The following is a 22,723-nucleotide window of genomic DNA, read 5'->3' as shown; positions in this document are numbered from 1 at the left end:
GCCCAGTGTCGGTCGTTGGAACAGTGGAGCGCGGCTTAGCTGACCTCCACTTCCCTAGCTACTCGTTTTCTCGTATATAATTATGCAGTTATAACACTTTTATATATATATTTGTATGGTTATACGTGTTTCTTTGCTAACATGGTTAGTTTAGTTAGCGGGGTTCAGGAAGTAGCCCCTTCCATGAGCCCAGTGCCGGAGCCATGCATGGCTCACCGGGTTTTAAAAGGGGCCCGGCTTGCCAGAAGCCGCGGCCGAAGAGAGATCTACATGACTCCTGTTTGAAGTCACACTTGACAGATAAGTGCCCCATTTGCAAGGCTTTTAAGCCGAGAACAAAAAGGTGCGGGACTTTCACTTACCCCTCCACCTTGGGCGCCGAGCGATGTTCAAGCGGCGGGCAGAAGCGCCTCCTCGGCACCGGACCCCGCCGGTACCACCAAGGCCTTTCGGCACCGACCGTCGCCGGCACCGATGTCGACTCGGCACCGCTCCCTTCTTCCGAGGTCGAGAGAGTCTACGATCCCTGCTGGTGCCTGGCGGCTCCCCGGCACGCGCCGTGGTTGAGCCCCCTGCTCCCGCTACTTCCGTGCCACCTGCATCGCAGCCAGAGAGCTCGCCTAAGTTGCGTTATCCGTCACCGTCACCTGCAGAGGCACCGATGACTTCGGCTCCGTCGATTCCAGTCCCCCAGGACCATGGAATCCGGTGCCTGGCAGCTCCCCGGCTCGCGCCGTGGTAGAGCTTACTGCTCCTGCTGCTTCTGTGCCAGCTGCACCACAGCTAGACAGCTCGTCTAAGATGGCTCGCCCGGCACCGACGACGTCGGCACCGTCGATCCCAGTCCCACGAGGGCCGTAGAATCCGGTGCCTGACGGCTCCCCGGCGCGCGCCGTGGTTGAGCTACTGCTCCTGCTGCTTCCGTGCCAGCGGCACCGCAGCCAGAGAGCTCGTCTAAGTCGGATCGCCCGGCGCCGACACCTGCTACGGCACCGATGACGTCGTCACCATCGATCCCGGTCCCACAAGGGCCGTAGAATCCGGTGCCTGACGGCTCCCCGGCACGCGCTGTGGTTGAGCGTATTGCTCCTGCTGCTTCCGTGCCAGCGGCACCGCAGCCAGAGAGCTCGTCTAAGTCGGATCGCCCGGCGCCGACACCTGCTACGGCACCGATGACGTCGTCACCGTCGATCCCGGTCCCACAAGGGCCGTAGAATCCGGTGCCTGACGGCTCCCCGGCACGCGCCGTGGTTGAGCGTATTGCTCCTGCTGCTTCCGTGCCAGCGGCACCGCAGCCAGAGGGCTCGTCTAAGTCGGATCGCCCGGCACCGGCACCTGCTGCGGCACCAATGACGTCGGCTCCGTCGATTCCGGTCCCACAAGGGCCGTAGAATCCGGTGCCTGACGGCTCCCCGGCGCGCGCCGTGGTTGAGCTACTGCTCCTGCTGCTTCCGTGCCAACGGCACCGCAGCCAGAGAGCTCGTCTACGTCGGATCGCCCGGCACCAACACCTGTTGCGGCACCGATGACGTCGGCACCGTCGATCCCCGGTCCCGCAAGGGCCGTAGGATCCGGTGCCTGGCGGCTCCCCGGCACGCGCCGTGGTCGAGCTAAGGCTCCGGCTGCTTCCGTGCCAACGGCACCGCAGCCAGAGGGCTAGTCTAAGTCGGAGCGCCCGGCACCGACACCTGCTGCGGCACCGATGACGTCGGCACCGTCGATCCCGGTCCCGCAAGGGCCGTAGAATCCGGTGCCTGACGGCTCCCCAGCACGCGCCGTGGTTGAGCTCCTGCTCCGGCTGCTTCCATGCCAACGGCACTGCAGCCAGAGGGCTAGTCTATGTCGGATTGCCCGGCACCGAAGCCTCTGAGGCACCGACAACATCGGCACCGTCGATTCCAGTCCCACAAGGGCTATCGAATCCGGTGCCCGACGGCTCCCCGGCACGCGCCGTGGTTGAGCGTATTACTCCCGCTGCTTCAGTGCTGACGGCACCGCAGCCAGACAGCTTATCTAACTCGGTTTGCCCGGCACCGGCACCTACCGGAGCTCTGATGACCTCGGTACCGTGGATCCCGGTCCCACGAGGGCCATCGAATCCGGTGCCTGACAGCTCCCCAGTACGCACTGTGGTTGAGCCTGCTGTTCCCTTCACGCCGGAGATGTTACCAACGGCGAGGGCTCTCAGTGCCATGACAGAGTCAGTGCTGCCTGACCCGGGCACCGCCGGTACGGGTAATACAGTCTCTTCAGGGGACTGTCCCCTGTCAGTACAGCGGAGCGGCACCGTTCATGATCACGGTCCCGCAGACACTCCAAGTCCTGTCGGCACGCCGGACACCACTGGCAGTCCCGGTGCTGTTTTCCTCGGTACTGGTCACGCTCGCTGCACCGGTCGGTATCCCGTTCGCCGACCCGCTATCGGCACCGTTCCGACATCTGGCACCGGGGCAGGTACCTTGACTCCTGTAGCTCTTCTCCGAGCCTCGAGATCTCGGTCGACCTCCCGACACCGTTCTGGTTGCGGGTCTGGATCTCGTTCCAGGTACCGATACGCCTCCCGATGCCGGTCCCCGGTGCCGAGTTGGGCAAGGTCCGAGTGAGTCAGAGACTCGGCCCGTGCCTTCTTTTAGTACCTCCATGGCCGTCCGGACACGCATCCGTGTCATCCCATATGCGCAGATTTTATGCTCAGGACCACGATCCTGATATGATGGCCAGCGGGCGCCAGCCCCGAAGCAGAAAGAGCCTTGGCGAATGCAAGGTGTACTCTGCAGGGGCCCTGCAGCTCTGGGTAGCAAAGCAACAAGCCTTGCTTAGCTGCGATAATTATAGCACCTGGGTGAAGGAGTTTCTCCCTCAAAACTCCCACCTGGAGTTCGCTGCCGTCTTGGAGGACGGGGGAAAGAATTTACCCTTTGTTGGTAAAGGCATCTTCGCGGCAGAGACAGCCCCAGACTGCGAAGCCTGCTGGACAATAGGGTCCTAATGCGTCTCAGCATGTATACGCCAGCGACCAAACGCAGGCCTTTATGGCCCCAGCCGCCATACTCTGTGCCTAGCCAGAGGCAGAACTCTGGAAAACGGCAAGGCCAAGGTGGTCGCAGACAAACGTCAGGCCCCCTAAAAAGCCAAAGTCAAGGTCCCTCGCAATTACCACTGGGACCAAAGACGGACCTTCCAAGGTTCGCCGGAGGGCGGTGTACCAGTCGCAGGACGGGATCCCGATCCCGCTTTCTCCTGGCATGGCCCCAGTTACTTTTAGATCGCTGGGTCCTGCGCACGATGGAGCATAGGTACCACCTTTAAATTGCTCCAGCCCTGTCCCCCTTCAGCGGACGAAAGGGGCAAAGGGTTTTACTCCCGTTATGCCCTAGTCCCCCACTCGAACACAGGTCTCAGACCTCCCTGGTCCTGCATGGACTCAACCGGTTTGGGATAAGGTTGAAGTTCTGCATGGTATCCCTGGGAACCATTATTCCATCCTTGCCTCCTGGGGGCTACTATGCCGCCCTGGATATGAAGGACGCGTACTTTCGCAATGCCATCTTCCCTCCGCACGGGAGATGCCTCCGCTTTATAGCCAGCGGTGAATACTCCCGGTTTACGGCCATAGTCGCCGCCTACCGTCGCTGATGTCGGATATGCGTTTTTCCGTATTTGGACGATTCGCTTATCCGAGGAGACTCTGAGACACAAACCACTCAGCCCGTGGGCATCGTCACGGTCTTATTCACAGATCAAGGCCTGATGATTACTATAGAGCAATCCACTCTGGTTCCCATGCAGAGGTTGGGCTTCCTAGGGGCTATCTTGGTCTCCTACCTAGCCGGAGCCTGCTTATCACAACTGCGGTTTTAGGCGATGGCAACAATCATCTGAGGTCTGAAGGCTTTCCCAACGACCTCAGCTCGTTCTTGTCTCAGTCTCCTGGGTCCATGGTTGCCCGCAAGTTTGTAACCAAACACGCCAAGCTCCGCCTCCGTCCTTTCCAAGTCCGGCCCACCTCGGCGTACCACTTGGACAGGGAGCCAATGGTCATGGTAGTCACCGTTCCCTCGAACGCCTTAGGCTCCCTAGAGTGGTGGCTAACTCCCTCCTTGGTGTGGACAGGGATGCGGTTTCATCCGCCCCAGCCCTCACTGCCCCTGACGGCGGACGCATCATCTCTCTGCTCGAGTGCTCATGGTCACCTCCGAGCTTAAGGCCTTCGGTCTTCTAGGGAGCTGGCATTCCTCATTAATGCCCCAAAAATGAGAGTAGTCCGCCTGGCATGCCAGGGGTTCCAGCGGCAGCTGCGAGGCCGTTGTATCTCGGTGTTTACAGCCAACACAATGGCCAGGTGCTTCATAAGTATTCAGGGGGGACATAGTCCTCCCCCCTTTTTTGTCAGGAGGCCATCCATTTCCGGGTCTTTTGCATGGCCCACTCGATGGAGCTGGCGACGTCCTTTCTCCCAGGCGTTCGGAACGTCTTAACTCTTTGACTCAGCAGGTCTTTCCTGTCTTACGAGTGATCACTCTGCCCCATGTGAGGCGTCCCGCTTTCCGGAAGTGGAGATGGTTCCTCACACAGACCTGTTCGCTCACCGCGAGAGCAGGAAATGCCAGGTGTTCTACTCCTTCCAAGGTCTCTCCTCGGAATCGATCTTGGACGCATTCCTGATGCCGTGGAACGGCCAACTGCATTATGCCTTCCCACTGTTCCCACTGGTTCGTTAGGTCCTGCTCAAACTCCGCAGGGGCAGAGCGCGCATCATCATGATCACTCCAGAGTGGTCCAGGCAGCACTGACATACCACGTTGCTCGGCCTGTCAGCCCAGACCTCATCACTCAGGGCAATGACAGGCTTCGTCACTCGGACCTGCAGCCTCTTCGCCTCATGGTGGCTCCTGCGTACCTGAGTCGGGGTGACAGGCAGCCTTCCACCTGGTCAACGTACCAGGCCAGGTGGAAGCGTTTCCTTTACAGCTGCAGTACGCTCGATCTTGCTCCTGCTGAGGTCTCGATCCCCTCTATTTGGCCTGCCTCTGGCCTTCAGCGGCAGGATCTGGCGGTATCATCGCTGAGGATACTCTCAGCAGCCATCCCTACCTTCCAGCAGGCTAAGATGGACGTTCAGTGTCCCACGCTCTATGGGTTCGAGGTCCCTCAAGGGCTTGGAGCGCTTGCACCCTCGGGTGCGCCGCCCAGCCCCGCCCTGGGTCCTCAACCTAGTCTTGGCCAGACGGGTCTCTGAGATCAGAGCTCTTACGAAGGTTCCACAAAGACAAGGTGCAGTTATGACCGCACCCGGCTTTCCTCCCTAAGGTGTTTTGGCCTTTCATGTTACCCACAGCTCAACGCAATGGGCATAACCGTTGCACTCCTTGGACATCTGTGGAGTGCTCGCATTATATTGTGCTGACAGAATCATTTCCTAAGGTGCCCCAGCTCTGCCCCGGTAGCGGGCCACAGGGAGGGCTTGCTTGTTTTCCTCTCAGAGGATCTCATCTTGGGTGATGGCGGACATCCCCACTTGTTATGATTTGGCTCATATTTCCCCAAGCCACATCACCGTGCATTCTACCAGGGCTCAGGCTTCATCTGCCGCCTTGCTGACTCGTGTTTCTACCCACGAGATCTGTCGCAAAGCTCCATTGGTCCTCAGTCCTTACCTTTGCTTCGCAGTATGCCCTGGTTCAGCAGTCAAGAGAGGCTGTAGCCTCTGGCTCAGCAGATTTATTCTGCCACATTTCACTCCGACCCCACCGCCTTTGTAAGGCTTGGGATTCACCTAACTGGAATGGATATGAGCAATCACTCGAAGAAGAAAAGACGGTTACTCACCTTTGTAACTGTTGTTCTTCGAGATGTGTTGCTCATATCCATTCCGCACCCGCCCTCCTTCCCCACTGTCGGAGTAGCCGGCAAGAAGGAACTGAGGAGCGGGTGGGCCGGCAGGAGTATATATGGAGCGCCATGGTGGCGCCACTCTAGGGGGCGACCTGCCGGCCCACTGAGTTGCTAGGGTAAAAGTTTTCCGACGAATGTGCACGCGCGGCGCGTACACCTAACTGGAATGGATATGAGCAACACATCTCGAAGAACAACAGTTACAAAGGTGAGTAACCATCTTTTCCTGCCTCCCAGGAGTGCACAGCCCTGCTGCATGAGCCCCTCCCACTGGGGGCAGCCAGTGCTCTTAAAAAGGACACAACTCACACCTCCCATGACACATCCTCATGCCTCCCTTGAGAGGCCTGCCCCACAGTTTGAGAATCGCAGCACTAGAGAATGCTCCCCTCCCACAGACTTCATTCCCAGCTCTAACCACTAGACATCACTCCCCTGTCAGAGGCAAGGGGAGAACCCAGGAGTCCTGACTCTTAGACCACACTGCCCTCAAACTCTGACAAGCCATTAAACTTTCCCCACAGCCAAACCAAAAGTTCTCCATGTGACGCAGCCATGTGCCACTTAGGAGAAGCCTCTTTAGCCAGCGCCCTTGAATGAGTCCTTCCAAATCCGGACCTGAAACCGAATTAACTCAATTGTTGGCAATGGAACCAGATAATCCGCCTTCTTCCTTCCCTGCCTGCAGCTAATCTGGATTTGGGATGTTAAAAATGCAACAACTGGCAGCGAAAAGAAGAGACAGGAGAGAGTGAGTATAAGGCCAGACGGAACCATCAAATCATCCAGGCCCATGTCCTGTTTGACAGGCCACAGAACTTCCCCAGGTCTCCCTGCACTTAGCCAATTACCTGCCTTTGGCTAAAGCCTCTTCCATAAAGGCTGTCTCTGAAACCCCCCGAGATGGCGAATCCACCCCTCGCCGGGGAACAGCAATCACTCTCCCACTGCAAAATTGGTGCCTTATTTCCAGTCTGATCTGGTCTGGCTCTAACTTCCAGCCAGTGGTTCTTGCTCTGCCTTCCCCACTGCATTGAAAAGCTCCTTGGCACCCAGTATTGTTCTTCCCTGGAAAAGACTCAGACACTGAAATTAAGTCCCTTCTCCTTCCCGAGGCGCTAAGGAGGCTGAGCACTAGGCCTCTCCCCCGCTGGCCTTTGCTCCAGTTCTTGGATCAGTTCTGTGGCTCCTCCCTGCACCATCTCCAAGCTGCCCACGGTCTGTTTAAAATGTGCACCCCAGAGCTGGATGCAGCATGCCAGTCTCGGGCTCTGATACAGGGATAAAATCCACCTCCTTGCTCCTCAGTGGGACCGCTCCACAGGCGGGGCTGGCTGTACAGATCACAGCTTTTCACTTGTGCAGGACAGGTTCATTAGGTCAGGTCTACACTACAGCCTTATACTGGGATAACTACTTCCTTCAGGAGTGTGAAAAATCCACATATCCTGCCTCCCGAGTGATGCAGTTAGACCCACCTAGCCCCTGGTGTAGACAGTGCTATGTCGATGGGAGTATAGCTACCGCCTCTCACGGATGTGGCTTAACCATGCAGACAGAAGCGTCTTCACTACAGAGGTACCGTGGCACAGCTGCCCTGGGGTGGAATGTGCAGGCAAGCCTCCCTGCTACCCCAGCCCCGGGCTCTCACCCACTCCCAGCTCCATCAGTGCCCGTCACTCCTCTCCGCAGCCTCCTGCTATGCCAGCCCTGGTCTGTCCCCCACCAGCTCCGTCAGTGCTCCTCACTCCTGACCTGCAGCTATTCCAGTCCTGGGTTCCCTCCACACGGCTCTGCAGGTGCCCCTCACTCCTGACCTGCAGCCCCCTGCTATTCCTGTTCAGAGACTCCTCTTGAACCGGGACAGGATGGCCCACCCCAATATTCAAAAGTCATGTGTCAGGCCCTCCTAACGGTGAGATTTACTGAGGAGAAGCTAAGAGAAGACTAAGGGTTATTAGCACCACTGGCCGTCCTGAGCTGTGGGCCACTTTGGCTCTGTCCCAGTTCTGGGAGCAACCATGGAACACCAGAACTGAATCCACTTTCCAAGGGTTTTTTAAACCCCAGGTCAGTGACCTGGATTTAGCCACAGGCCCCGTCTACTGCAGCCTGAGCTGGAGCTTCAGCCGTGGGTTGGGCAAGGACTCATGGCCCCAGCTCCAGCCCCCAGCTGAAGACACAGGGCCAGGGGCACAGGGCTCCAGCTCCAGCCCCCGGCTGAAGCAGGATAGAGGTGCAGGATACTGGTTGCAAAGTTACATGCAATTGTAGGGCAGGGGAGTGAAGGGTCCCGGTTCTAGCTCTGGCTCCAGCCACAGTCACAGAGGGAGGCCCCCAGTTCTGCCTTCAGCCCCAGCTTCAGCCACTAACAGCTGAAGCAAACTACAACACAGAGGTCTGGAATCAGTGAGTCCTGCTGCAGCACCATAGTGTAGACACTTTCTACATCAATGGAAGGGGGCTCTCCATCACTCTAGTAAACCTCCTCCCAGTGTGGTGGCAGCTATGTTACTGGAAGAATTCTTCTGTCGACCTAGCCGTGTCTACATCAGGGTCTAGATTGGCTTAATTACAGTGCTATGTGGTGTGAAAAATTCACGCCTCTAAGAGATCTAACTTGAACTAAACTTTAAATGTAGGCCAGGGCTATGCCAGAGAAAAGAACATAAGAATGACCATACTGGGTCAGACCAAAGGGCCATGTAGACCACTATCCTGTCTTCCAACAGTGGCCAATGCCAGGTGCTTCAGAGGGAATGAACAGAACAGGTAATCATCAAGTGATCCATCCCCTTTTGCCCATTCCCAGCTTCTGGCAAACAGAGGGTAGGGACACCATCCCTCCCCATCCTGGCTAATAGCCATTGATGGACCTATCCTCCAGGAATTTATCTAGTTCTTTTCTGAACCCTGTTATAGCCTTGGCCTTCACAACATCCTCTAGCAAAGAGTTCCACAGGTTGACTGTGTGTTGTGTGCATCAGGATAGTTTGCCATTGTGCCTTTAATACTGTCTCCCTGAGAAACTCTCAGCTCTCCTGAACTCCTACTTCTCTTAAGATTTCCTCCCACCCCATTTTCTTCCCTACACATTCTGAATTTGTTGACATCTGCTTTTTTTTGAAGTGCACTGTCCTCATTCTATTCTCTTCTTTCTTTAGTCTTCGCCTTCACAACATCCTCTAGCAAAGAGTTCCACAGGTTGACTGTGTGAAGAAGAACTTCCTTTTGTTTGTTTTAAACCTGCTGCCTATTAATTTGGTGACCTCTAGTTCTAAAAACAGAATAGCTAATCCTTTCGCCACTAAGGCCGAGAGTGTCTTTCTGGAAGGCTCAGGCTTAGGGCCCATTTAGGACATTATAGTGACTAAAGCCTAGGGACAGAGTGCTTGGTACCATGCATGAGTGAATCCACTGACTTTCAGTGGGACTACTCACAGGAGTAAAGTTCCTCACATGTGCATTTGCAGGATCAGGCCTTCAACTATTACTAGTAACTGAACACAAGTTTGTCCAATTAACAGCTTTGCTTAAGACCAGATTGCAACTTGCTCTTGTGCTGGTGCTGGTGCTGGTGGAAGCACAAAACCTTTCCCCAATGAAGCCCTGCCAAATGGCCAGCCATAGTCACTGCATTTGAGGGACCACAGAGACTGATCCCTCTGTGCACACCCCAGGAAGATAAATCTCCTCAAAGAAAGAGAAGAAGAAGGGCTAGAGCAGGCTAAGCACAGGACTAGGGGTAGCAGGTTTATCTGGAAGTTCATGGATGGATTGTCTCTCCCCATGGTGAAATCCCTTGCTGAGCTCCCATAGGGGTGTTTCAGCTCTATGTATCTACTCAGGACTGAGGTATAAAGACACAATCTAGCCCTTCATAGCCAAGTATTGTAAATTAACGTATCTGTTGCCCTTTCATCAATCTAAGCAACATTTCATTCGATGAGAAGAGTGACATGGCACCTTTAGAAATCATCAGAGCAGAGTGTGTGTTAAAAAAAGAGGTGGCAGTTACTTCAGTGCACTGCGCTACTACAATCTTGTTTAGAAGAATATTACACTAACAACAGCCAATGAAAGTATGGAGAGTCACAGATTAGGATGAAACATAAAAGAGAAACGAGGGTGCAGTGGTTAAGCTGCTAGCATAGGACTTGGGAGACCCAGGTTCCCTGCTCCATCACAGACCTTGGGTAAGCCACTTAAGGCTCAGATCCTCAAAGGTAAATAAGCACCTAAGTACCATTGATTTTCATGGGAGGTAAGTACTTAAATACCTTTGAGGAGCTGGGCCTTAGGGAACTGATGCACAGAGAGGCTATTTGTAAAATGGGGATATTAGCACGTCTCTACCTCTGAGGGGACTTGTGAGGATAAATCTGTTAAAGATTGTGCAGAAAGTCCAGAGAAGAGCAAAAAAATGATTCAAGCTCTAGAAAACATGACCTATGAGGGAAGATTGAAAAAAAAAGGGTTTGTTTAATCTGGAGAAGAGAAGACTGAGAGGGGACATGATAACAGTTTTCAAGTACATAAAACATTGTTGCAAGGAGCAGGGAGAAGAATTGCTCTTCTTAACATCTGAGGAGAGGACAAGAAGCAATCGGCTTAAATTGCAGCCAGGGTGGTTTAGGTTGGCCATTAGGAAAAACTTCCTGTCAGAGTGGTTAAGCACTGGAATAAATTGCCTACGGCTGTTCTGGAATCTCCATCATTGAGGATTTTTAAGAGCAGGTTGGACAAACACCTGTCAGGGATGGTCTAGATAATACTTAGTCCTGCCTTGAGTTCAGGCGACTGGACTATATGACCTCTGGAGGTCCCTTCCTGTTCTATGATTCTATGATTGTGAGGTGCACAGATACCACAGTAATGAAGGTCATAAAAATACCCATGACTGTTTACCAAAGTCCAACAAGGAGCATTAATAGGGCTGTAAATCAAATTTGCAATATTTTTTCCATGTGTGAGCACAATAAAATGTTATAGTTGACATAAACTAAAAGAAAACAAAGGAGCAGAGATTACAACCTATCTAGAGTGTCATCTATTGCAACAGACATGGGCACACATTCAAGTGTCTGTGATATACACAAATATTAGATAAACTTTATTCTTCAGCAGTGTAATAAAACCCCAAGTCTGCTTCTGTCAGTGTGTAAATTATGGGCCATCTCCAGGCATCATTATATGCATGGAGCACCTATTGAATTCAATGAGAATTTTGCACGTGAATTCCCCCCTTAATATAAAGATAAACCCAAATCTGTGGCAGTGCAGGCAGGGAGAAAGGCAAGTGGCTTGGTTCTGGCCTCGCCTCCCCGAGCCCGTCCCACTCCCTTCTCTGCAGGTACCCCCCTTTGGCCGCCAGGTAAGGTTTCACACCTGCTTGGCCCAGAGGGACCTACCAGGGGGCCAAGTGAGTCCCAGCTGGAGCAGCACCCAGGAAGCATCCAGCAGGCAGGTCCCTCCCTCTGGCTCCTAGGGTCACGTCGCTCATGCAGGGGGGCTCCCTGCCTGGTGCCTGCTGCCGGCATCACAGGCACCTACAAGCCCACCCTCGCTGCAGCACGCCACGGAGTGGAGCCCTCCTCGCCGCCTCTGTATGCCTGAGGTTGCGGTCAGGGCTGCACTCTGTCTGCAGGTTCTTGCCGGCCAGCAGGCTGGGGCGGGGCTCTCCCAGCCCAGATCTACAAGCCCTGCTGCAGCACGCAGCGGAGACCGCCTGGCTGCCTCTGTGTGCCTGGGGCAGAGCTGAACTCTGCAGCGCGCCAAGAGCTCAGCTGTGCTGCCCCAGGGCCCAAGAGGAAGCGGTGAGTGGCGCCGGCAGTGCCGGCTTGCCACGGTCCCCCTGATATTGGGACAAAGTGCGCCCAGACCAATGTAAGGTCGGGACGGGGGACAAGTCCCCTAAAATCGGGACTGTCACGTCCGCTCACCCTAACTAACACATAGCAACTATCACCTCAGCGACCAGCATGCACAGGGCAGCAGAGGCCATGCTGATCGAGTGTTAGGCTTTAACTTGTCCTCTCCTACATTACAGCTAGAGCAGGAGGAGGCAGTGATTTTTCAGGGGCACTCACACTGCCTGGGTCCTGGCCACCAGTCCGGGGGGGCTCTGTATTTTCATTCAATTTTAAATGAAGCTTTTTAAACATTTAAAAAACCTTATTTACTCTACATACAATACTTTAGTTCTATATTATAGACTTGTAAAAAGAGACCTTCTACAAACATTAACATGTATGACTGGCACGCGAAACCTTAAATTAGCGCGAATAAATGGAGACTCGGCACAGCACTCCTGAAAGGTTGCCAACCCCTGAACTACAGCCCAGGTCGGCTCTGCGATGGGGCTGGGCTGAAGCGTACTGCTTCATTATGGTACAAAGTGGCTAGGACGTCATTTTTCTCCTCACACGTAGCCGTTACCCGTTCTGACAGGCTGTTTATAACGCTAAATTTACTAGTTTTTGGAGGGTGTTGGGGAAAGGAGGGGTGGCTCAAGGTGGAAGTTTTGCCTAGGGAGCAAAACATCCTTGCACCAGCCCTAGTGGGAGTCACCTCGATTGGGAGGTGGGAGCCCTGTGCTGGGGGGCTGGGGGCAGTGAAGAGGGGTGGGAGGGGCTGGGGACAATGCAGACCCGGGGCCCTGTGATGGAAGGGGGGAGGGCGGAGCTGGAGGCAGTGTGGGGCTGAAAGCAGTGTGGGGCAGGCACCCTGGGGTGGGGGTGGGGTTGGGGCTGGGGACTGGGGCAGTGCAGGAAAGGGGCCTTGAGTTGGTGGAAGTGTGGGGCAGGACCCTGGGTTGGGGGCACTATGAGATGGGGGCCCTGGGCTAGGAGAGCTCTCGCCCTGTCCCTGAGCCAGGCCAGTCTGACCCTGGGGCTGAGCTCCGGGCCAGACTGTGGGAAAAGCCTTTGAACCCAGCAGGCGCCTGCTGATCAGAGACACTCATCCGGCCCTTTTGGGTGGGGAGACTCAGCCAGTCCCTGTGGGAACAGACCCTGGGGGCCGGGGCGGGAGCGCTGGGGAAGACTGGACTCCCCCTTTACCAGAGGGGCTGTTCCTGCCAGGAAGGTTGGGGGGCTGAGGGGGAAGGGTGGGGATGTGGCAGGGGACACAGAGATGGGGACTTGGGGGTGGGGATGACTGGGGCATTTGAGGGGGAAGGGTGTTAGGGGTGAGGGTGGCAAGAGTTTTTATGCTCAGAAGAACCCTCCTACCCCAGTCCTGGGCTGTCCCCACCCCACAAGTCTGCCAGTGCCCAGTCCTGGGCTCCCTCAGGGAGTAGGGACTGGGGTACCGCACAGGGACAGCAAGGGCTGCGGGTCAGGATTGAGGGGCACTGGCAGAGCTGGGGGGAGCCCCAGTGTCGGGTCCAAGGGAGGCTTCTAGATTGAGTCAGGGCACTAAATCAAGGTCCATATAAGGCCCCTGGTTCCTGCTGCCCAAGGAACCCCTAACCCTGCTGGGACCAGGGCATGGAAGAACCACTGCCTGTTGCTCATGATTAAGCCAAAAGAATGTGTCCCTCCTGCAGAGGGGCAGCGGTACCCCCCAAAAATCCCCCCCTAAGCTTCCCAAGGTCTGAGCTCACCTCCCCCCACTCCCCTGTGTTGTTCTGGCTCCCAGCCTCCCGCTCTAGCTCTGCTGAGCTCTGGTGCGGCTCATGGGGGTGACACTGGGGACTCTAATATGGGCCCCCAGTGAATTAAGTACCAGGTGCCTAGCCCCCTTTAATCTCCCCTCCTGGCCCCGAGCCGTGTCGCTGCAGGAGGCCAAGCCGGCTCCTTGCTCCCTCAATGGGGCTTTGTTCAGCCCCCCGCTCACCCTGAGCACAGAGCAGTATTGATCAACCCTCCGCTTTCCTAAGCCCTGCATCCCCCGGCCACTGCCTGGGGGCCCCTCCTACCTGCCGAGGCTGTCAGGCACCCTCAGCGCAGCCCTACAGCATGGGGAGAGGCTTTGGCCCCAAGGGCAGAAAAAAGACGGTTACTCACCTTTGTAACTGTTGTTCTTCGAGATGATATCCATTCCAGGTAGGTGTGCGCGCTGTGCGTGCACGTCTGCCGGAAACTTTTTACCCTAACAACTCCAGTGGGCCGGCAGGTTGCCCCCTAGAGTGGCGCCAGTATGGCACTAGATATATACCCCTGCCGGCCCGCTCGCTCCTCAGTTCCTTCTTGCGGGCTACTCCGACAGTGGGGAAGGGGGGCGGGTGTGGAATGGATATGAGCAACACATCTCGAAGAACAACAGTTACAAAGGTGAGTAACCATCTTTTCTTCTTCGAGTGATTGCTCATATCCATTCCAGGTAGGTGATTCCCAAGACTTACCTAGGCGGTGGGGCCGGAGTGAGAGGTCGCGGCCTGGAATACTGCAGAGCCAAAGGCCGTGTTATCTCTGGACTGCTGAACCAGGGCGTAATGGGAAGCGAATGTGTGGACCGATGACCAGGTCGCCGCCCTACAAATCTCTTGGATTGGAACGCGGGCAAGGAAATCCAGCGATGACACCTGTGCTCTGGTGGAGTGAGCAGTCACACGGCCCGTTGGAACGTGGGCCAGGTCGTAGCAGGTCCTTATGCAGGAGGTAACCCAGGAAGATAACCTCTGGGAGGAAATTGGCAGCCCCTTGACCCGGTCCGCTACCGCCACAAATAACTGGGGGGACTTGCGGAATGGTTTGGTCCTGTCCACATAAAATGCTAGCGCCCGACGGACATCTAGCGAGTGGAGCTGCTGCTCCCTGCGGGACGAATGGGGCTTTGGGAAAAAGACTGGGAGGAAAATCTCTTGGTTAACATGGAAAGCTGAGACCACCTTGGGAAGAAAGGCAGGGTGAGGCCTCAGCTGTACCTTGTCTTTATGGAAGATGGTATACGGTGGGTCCACTGTGAGGGCCCTCAGCTCTGACATTCGTCTAGCTGAGGTAATGGCCACTAGGAAGGTCTTCGCGGTCTTCCACGAGAGGTAGAGCAGGGAGCAAGTAGCTAATGGCTCGAATGGAGGGCCCATGAGCCAAGTCAGGAACAGGCTGAGGTCCCATGAAGGGGCAGGAGGGCGGATTTGTGGATAGAGCCGCTCCAGTCCCTTCAGGAATCTCGCCACCATAGGGTGGGAGAAGACAGAACATCCGTCCATTCCAGGATGAAACGCAGAGATGGCCGCTAGGTGGACCCGGAGGGACGACAACGCCAGACCCTGGGTCTTGAGGGACCAGATGTAGTCTAAGATAGTGGTGATGGGAGTCTCCATAGGGCGAAGAGTTTTCTCTGAACACCAGCAGGAGAAACGCTTCCACTTAGCTGAGTAAGTCGCCCTGGTGGAAGGCTTTCTACTGCCCATGAGAATCTCCCGAACCGGGGTAGAACAGCGCAACTCGGAGCCTGTCAACCACGCAGGAGCCATGCCGTTAGGTGTAGAGACGGAAGGTCCAGGTGACAGAGCCTGCCGTGGTCCTGGGTGATCAGGTCCCGATGTAGGGGCAGGGTAACTGGGTTGGCTACTGAGAGGTCCAGCAACATGGGGTACCAGTGCTGTCTGGCCCATGCTGGAGCTATGAGAATCACCCAGGCTCTGTCTCTGCGCACCTTGAGGAGAACCCTGTGTATCAGCGGAACGGGAGGGAATGCATAACACAGGTGGGCTGTCCATGGGATCAGGAATGCATCTGCTAGAGACCCTGGTTCCCGACCCTGGAAGGAGCAGAATGCTCGACACTTCCTGTTCTGCCTGGACGCGAAGAGGTCCATCCGGGGACGACCCCACCTCTGGAAGAGTGAGAGGGCGAAGTCCGTACGGAGGGACCACTCGTGCAAACGGAAGGATCTGCTCAGCCGATCCGCTAGAGTGTTCCGCACTCCCGGGAGATAGGAGGCGGAAAGGTGAACTGAATGGGCTATGCAAAACTCCCAGAGGCGCATTGCCTCGAGATACAGGGGAGAGGACCTGGTGCCACCCTGCTTGTTGATGTAAAACATGGTCGTCGTGTTGTCGGTGAACACCACGACACAACGACCTTGAAGGAGATGGACAAACGCTTGACAAACAAGGCGGACCACTCTCAACTCTCGTATGTTGATATGGAGGTTGATCTCTTGAGGTGTCCACAAGCCCTGAGTCCTCTGGGTGCCGCAATGTGCCCCCCAGCCCAGATCTGAGATGTCCGTGGTCAGGGATGCCAAGGGTTGGGGCAGATGGAACAGGAGCCCCGCACAGACTACGGACTGGTCCAGCCACCACCGAAGGGAGTCCAGCACCCTCTGAGGAACGGTGACGACTTTGTCCAACGAATGTCTGGCCGGCTGATACTGCGCGATGAGCCAAGATTGAAGAGGCCTCATGCGGAGTCGGGCATATGCCGTCACGAACGTACAGGCTGCCATGTGGCCTAGAAGGGCCAGACATGTTCGTAGAGAGGTCAGCGGAGCCCCCTGCAAGCGCAGAATGATGGCCGATAGCGACTGGAACCTGGGCAAGGGTAGCAAGGCCCTGGCTAGGGTAGAGTCCAGAACGGCCCCGATGAACTCTATCCGCTGCGTGGGGAGCAGAGTAGACTTGTCCACATTGATGACGAGGCCCAAGGCAGCAAAGAGGGTGCTGATCCTGTCGACGTGGTCGCGGACTTGCAGCTCCGATGTGCCTCGGATCAGCCAGTCGTCCAGATAGGGGAAGACGTGAATGCGGCAACGTCGAAAGTGTGCGACGACGACTGCCATGCATTTCATAAACACCCTCGGGGCCGTTGAGAGGCCAAACGGGAGGACCGCAAATTGATAATGTTGGCGGTCGACCACAAAGCGGAGGAAACGTCTGTGTTGGGGGGCAATGGAGATGTGGAAGTAAGCGTCCTGAATGTCGAGGGCGGCGTACCAGTCTCCGGGATCCAGGGATGGGATGATGGTTCCAAGGGATACCATACGGAACTTCAACTTCATGATATACTTGTTGAGCTCCCGCAGGTCGAGGATGGGCCTGAGGCCGCCCTTGGACTTGGGGATTAGAAAGTAGCGGGAATAAAACCCCTTGCCCTTCTTGTTTTCCGGAACTGCCTCTTATGGCTCCCTTGACAAGGAGCGCGTGCACCTCCTGACAGAGGAATTGCTCGTGAGAGGGGTCCCTGAAGAGGGACGGGGATGGTGGGTGGGAGGGGAGGGGGCGAAGAATACTGCAGGCGATAACCGGCCTGCACCGTACGCAAGACCCAACGGTCCGACGTTATTCGGGTCCACGCCGGGAGGAAAAAAGAAAGGCGGTTGGAAAACTGCGGGGAGGGATCCGGAGGGGAAACTGGTACTGCGCCTTCGGGCGCACCTTCAAAATGAAGGCTTAGGCCCTGGAGGGGCCTTGGCGGAGCCTTGGTTCTGCCCCGTTTGGCCACCGGACTGCCTGCGGCGGTTGTTCCTTCCGCGGCACCTAGAGAGGTCCTGCCGCGGGCGGAACTGAGGGTACGGCCGCCGCCGCTGCTGCTGGTTCTGCTGCCGGAATGGCCTGCACTGTGTCGCAGGCGTGTGCATTCCCAGCGACCGTATTATGACCCTGTTGTCCTTGAGGTCTTTTAGTCTAGGGTCTGTTTTATCAGAAAACAGGCCCTGGCCTTCAAAGGGGAGGTCCTGGATTGTATGTTGGAGCTCCGGTGGAAGGCCAGAGACCTGCAGCCAAGAAATTCGGCGCATTGTGAGCCCCGAGGCCAGGGTCTGAGCGGCCGAGTCGGCAGCATCAAGGGAGGCCTGTAGCGATGTTCTTACTACTTTCTTGCCCTCGTCCAGGATGGTGGAAAACTGGCGGGCGTCCTGAGGCAAGAGCTCCGCGAACTTCCCCGCCGCTACCCATGAGTTGAAGGAGTAGCGGCTGAGGAGGGCCTGCTGGTTTGAGACCCTGAGCTGTAGCGCTCCCGCCGAATAGACCTTGCGGCCCAGGAGGTCCATTTGTCTCGCCTCCTTCGACTTGGGCGCTGGGGCCTCTTGCCCGTGGCGCTCCCTGTCGTTCACCGACTGGACCACCAGCGAGCAGGGTGTCGGGTGAACGTAGAGGTATTCATAGCCCTTCGAGGGGGCCATGTACTTTCGTTCCACCCCTCGAGCGGTCAGAGGGATGGAGGCCGGTAACTGCCAGATGTTAGTGGCATTGGCCTGGATTGTCTTTATAAAGGGCAGGGCCACTCTGGTGGGCACATCGGCGGAAAGGATGCTCACCACCAGGTCCTCAATTTCAGACACCTCCTCCGTTTGCAAGTCCAGGTTCTGTGCCACCCGGCGGAGGAGGTCTTGGTGTGCCCTAAGATCCAGCGGGGGAGGACTGGAGGACGAGGTACCCGCCACTGCCTCATCCGGAGAAGACGACGAGGAAACCCCCGGCAACAAAGTGTCCACGGGGGGTTCCGTGTGGGACTGCACCTCCGTCTCTGGAGGGAGCTCTGGGTCCCAGTTACTGGACCTGCCGTCTGCTTCCGGGGAGGGTGGGGGTCTAGAGACCGTCGCCTCCAGTGGCCTGCGTTCCCCCATAGGGCAGGGGGTAATGTGTTGCGGACCCTGGGCTTGGCAATACGCCCATGGGATCCAAAACCCCCACTGTTGAGGCCCTTGCTCTTGTGGTGGAGGGTCCTGGAACAGGGCCGAGTGTCTGCCCTGGCCCATGGCATAGGCGCTGTCAGCCTGGGAAGAGACCGATGGCTCCCTAGAAGGCCACGAAGGCGCTGAGCCTGATTGGTATGCGACTCTGTGCGCCGAGACTGACGCTCCCCTCGGTGTCGAGGCTCGGTGCCGCGACCCACATCGGTGCCGGGATCAGGATCGGGAACGGTGTGATGACCGGTGCCGGGATCTGGACCGGGATCGGGAGTGATGTCGGCGCCAGGAGCGGGACCGCGACCTTCGATGAGCGCGGTGCCGGGATGGCAGCGGAGACCGGGACCTGCCACCGGCGCGGTGCCAGGAGGTCGACCGGGATCAGGACCTACCACCAGTTCGGTGTCGGGAGGTCGACCGAGGAGCCGAACGCCGAGGTGAACGGCTCCTGGAGTCTCGGTGCTGGCGGTGAGAGGAGCCCAACCGGGACCGTGCAGATGGCGATCGGTGCCGCGAGTACGACCGGTACCGCCTGGGAGAACGGTGCCGGGACTCCGAGTGGCACCCCGAGCACGAGCGTTCACGCCTCCGGGGTGATCGGTGCCGGGACTCAGGAGACTGCGCTCGAAGCATCGGTTTACCCCTGGAGGTTACCCAACCCGGGGGTGCCGGCTGAGGCTGCGATGGCTCCATCATTGCGATCAAGTCCCGCGCCGAGGCAAAAGTCTCCGGCGTAGACGGTACCCGTAGTTCGACCCCTGATCTTAAGGGGGAGCTAGGAGGGGCTGGACTTGACGGACCTTCCGGGCCCGGAGTCAACAGCAGCCCTGCAGGCGGTGCCGCGGCCAGGGTAGGTGCCGGGCGCTCCATTCAGGCCTGCCTCGATGGTGTTGCAGACGCCGAGTGACGTGAGTCTGCTCCCGGTGCCGGAAATGGTCGGTGCCGGGGAGTCTTGCCGGTGCGGTCCGGTGCCGGAGTAGAACTGGCCGACTGCGCCGCCGGTGCCGGAGACAGAGCCGCTTCCATAAGGAGAGCGCGGAGTCTTTGGTCTCTCTCCTTCTTCGTGCGAGGCTTAAAAGCCTTGCAAATGTGGCACTTCTCGCTGATGTGCGATTCCCCCAGGCACTTGAGGCACGCGTCGTGGGGATCGCTCGTAGGCATCGGCTTCTTGCATGCCGAGCACTGCTTGAAGCCCGGCGAGCCAGGCATGGGCCCGGTGCCGGGCACCGGGGAGGGCAACGGTCCACCCGCAACCGATGTTAGATAACTATATACAAGATTCTAACTAACTACTATGCTAACAGTCTATGTACTACTTATCTATGAACTATTTACAACTAAGACGACGAACAAGTACAGGAGAGCTAGGGACGTGGAGGTCAGCAAGCCGCACTCCACAGTTCTAGCAACCGACACGGCGGTAAGAAGGAACTGAGGAGCGGGCGGGTCGGCAGGGGTATATATCTAGTGCCATACTGGCGCCACTCTAGGGGGCGACCTGCCGGCCCACTGGAGTTGCTAGGGTAAAAAGTTTCCGGCAGATGTGCACGCACGGCGCGTACACCTACCTGGAATGGATATGAGCAATCACTCGAAGAAGAACAAGGTCCTGTCTAGTGCCCTGGATGCAGAGTGCAGCCCCAACAGGCTCTCCCCCACCCTCCCTGCAGCACAGCACCCCCTACTGAGCCCTCACCCCATTCCCTCCAGCGCAGCGCCCCCTAGCACCGTGCTGGGGAATTGGGGCACAGCATGCCACCCCTCATATATAGCTACCTAGTTCTCCTGCATGACGCCCCTGTAGGGTCCAGCAGAGCCCACTCTTCCCTGGTGAAATACACAGTCGCCTCCTCGACGGTCACCGGCCCCTGAAAGAGCAAGAGTCCAACACTCAGTACCTGCTGCCCCACTCACAGCCCCCCTGTAGATACTCTGAGTCTGGAGCTCTTTTAGGATTTGGGACTGTAGATCTAAGTATCTATCTCTACAGATACTTACCATGCACCAGGTTGCAGCCCCTATACCAACTCCTCACCAATATCCTGTTGCATTTCTGGCTGCACTTTTCCCCTCACCTCCTTCTCTATGCACTCCCTATCCGTGGCCTCACAAAGTTATGGGACCTCCTGGTCAACCCCCTCCTCGCCCTGGCTAAAATGGCCATCCATGCAACCAGGGAGAGGAGGTTGGCCAATGGAGACTCCTGTGACTGTGGCGCTTGTTTCCGGTCCTTAGTCCGTTCACGTATCCAGGCGGAGTTCCTCTGGGCAGCATCTACTGGCTCCCTTGACACCTTCGAGGAGCAGCGGGCGCTGTCCGGGGTTCTCTGCTCGGTGTCCCCGTCAGGCTCTCTTCTTATGACCCTCTGACTGCACTCCTGTCTGTTCTTTTATTAGTTGTCCCCTGGAATCAGTGGCGTTCTGAGGTCCTGTAGATCCTCCCCTTTGGCTGGGGGGGAATCCTTTAGCACTGGGCGGGCAGAAACCCAATAGATACAGCGCTGATTATACTCCACCTCGGCCTGGGGAATAACAGTGATTAATCTTACTACACTGTAACTGACCTTCGAAACCTTTCCATAATGCTTTTAAGATAAAACTCTTTGTTTTGCTGTGAACTTGAGGCTCCCAGAGCTGCTTATCTAAAAATCAAACACAGCTCCTGTTTGCTCCAGCAGAGGCAGGGGGATCCCTTTGGAATGTTTGCTTGAGGAGAGAAGCAGCTGGGAGGGGGGAAGCGGGGGGTCCCTGTTGGAGCAGCTGCTTATCTGCTCAGAAGGCTATTTGCATTTAGTGAATGAGAGAGGGGTGGGGGAAGGGGTCCCAACTTTTAAAATGATTGAAGATTGATGCTGTGTATCTTCAAGTCCTTAGAACTTGCAAGGCAGGGAACTGACACAGTGTCAGCTCCAAAAATCCACTCTCTCTGTCTCCCCCACCCCCCTCCTTTGAAAAGCACCTTGCAGCCACTTGAATGCTGGAATAGCTGCCCACAATGCACCACTCCCAACACCGCTGCAAATGTGGCCACACTGCAGCGCTGGTAGCTCTGTGTGATCGCACTGCAGCGCTTTCCCTACACAGCTGTACGAAGACAGTTGTAACTCCCAGCACTGTACAGCTGCAAGTGTAGCCAAACCCTGGGCTGTGTATTTCTTTAAAAAAGAGATGGTGTGAGGGAGTGTCAAAATTTTAGGCATTAAGAAATGGTCAGTAGGCGTCAGTTCCTTTCTCATGTGTTTCTCTCATAATTCTAAGGTCAGTTTTGAATCAGTATTAATATTTATGAGTATTTAACAGCAGGAGGGTCCATTTGTATAACTGTTTGCAAGATTTCATTGCATACTGTGAACCAGCCGCCTTAACCTTTTATTTTGAGATCCCTAAGTACAATCCAGTGCCCCTCTCCTGAAAGCCTGCAAGCCCTGGCCGGTGACATGTTCCTTACAGAGCAAACACCTGACCAGCCCTTTCGCCCCAAACGCGCATTTGGCTCTGACGTTGCTTTATCCCCCCACCAGAAAATGCTACAGGGAATCCGCTCGGTACAGCCGAGCGTCACTAGGTAACGTGGGGCCGGGCGCCTCCCCCCGCACCCCCCGTGGGGCCCCAGGGCAGAGCCCGGCCGGGCCGGGGGGCGCTGGGCTCCTCGGGGACAGCAGCTCCGAGCCCCCCGCGGGCGCTGCCCCCCCCCGGGAGCAGACCCCGGCGCTGCGAGATGCCGGGTCCCCCCCCACCGGACACTGGGGCAGAATCACCGCCCGGCCCCGCCCCCGGGCTCGCTCCGGGACCTGGAGGCTGCAGCTCCGCAGCGGGGCGGGCAGAGCCCGGGGCGACTCCAGCGGGGCAGGGCCCGAGCCGGGCACGGGGGGGTTAATGACGGGCTCTCTCGCCGCGATCTGCGCATGCCCAGAGCTCCAATGGCACAAACCCTTCTCCGGCGCCGGGAGAGGCTCCAACGGTCCTGCGCGAGCCAGGCAGAACTGCAGCGACCAACGCTGCTTCCCAGCCCAGCTCCGCCTCCCCCTTCGACGTCACTTCCGCTCCGGGGAGAGTCAGGAACTACATCTCCCAGCCTGCCCCAGGGGCGCTTCCGTTCTCTCCAGCCCAGGGAAGGGAGAGTTCAGCGTGTGAAATCGCGCATGCTCCGTACGAGCCCCGCTGGGGGCCGGAGAGCAAAGCTGCTGCTGCGGTCCCGTGTGAGCCGGTCCGGGCTGAGCCGCTGCTGCTGCCCGGGTCTGTGCGGGGGG

General features: G+C 56.9%; 1 pseudogene; it reads right to left on the bottom strand.

The window, feature by feature from the left end:
* Positions 1-22,507, bottom strand: part of LOC115636208 — a 37,540-nt pseudogene extending 15,033 nt beyond the window's left edge.
* Positions 22,508-22,723: the final 216 nt, after the last annotated feature.

Source organism: Gopherus evgoodei, chromosome 16 (genome assembly GCF_007399415.2).
Source record: "Gopherus evgoodei ecotype Sinaloan lineage chromosome 16, rGopEvg1_v1.p, whole genome shotgun sequence".
In the NCBI taxonomy this organism is placed as follows: Eukaryota; Metazoa; Chordata; order Testudines; family Testudinidae; genus Gopherus; species Gopherus evgoodei.
The sequence above is the reverse complement of the archived record's forward strand: the minus strand, read 5'-3'. Positions and strand labels throughout refer to the sequence as shown.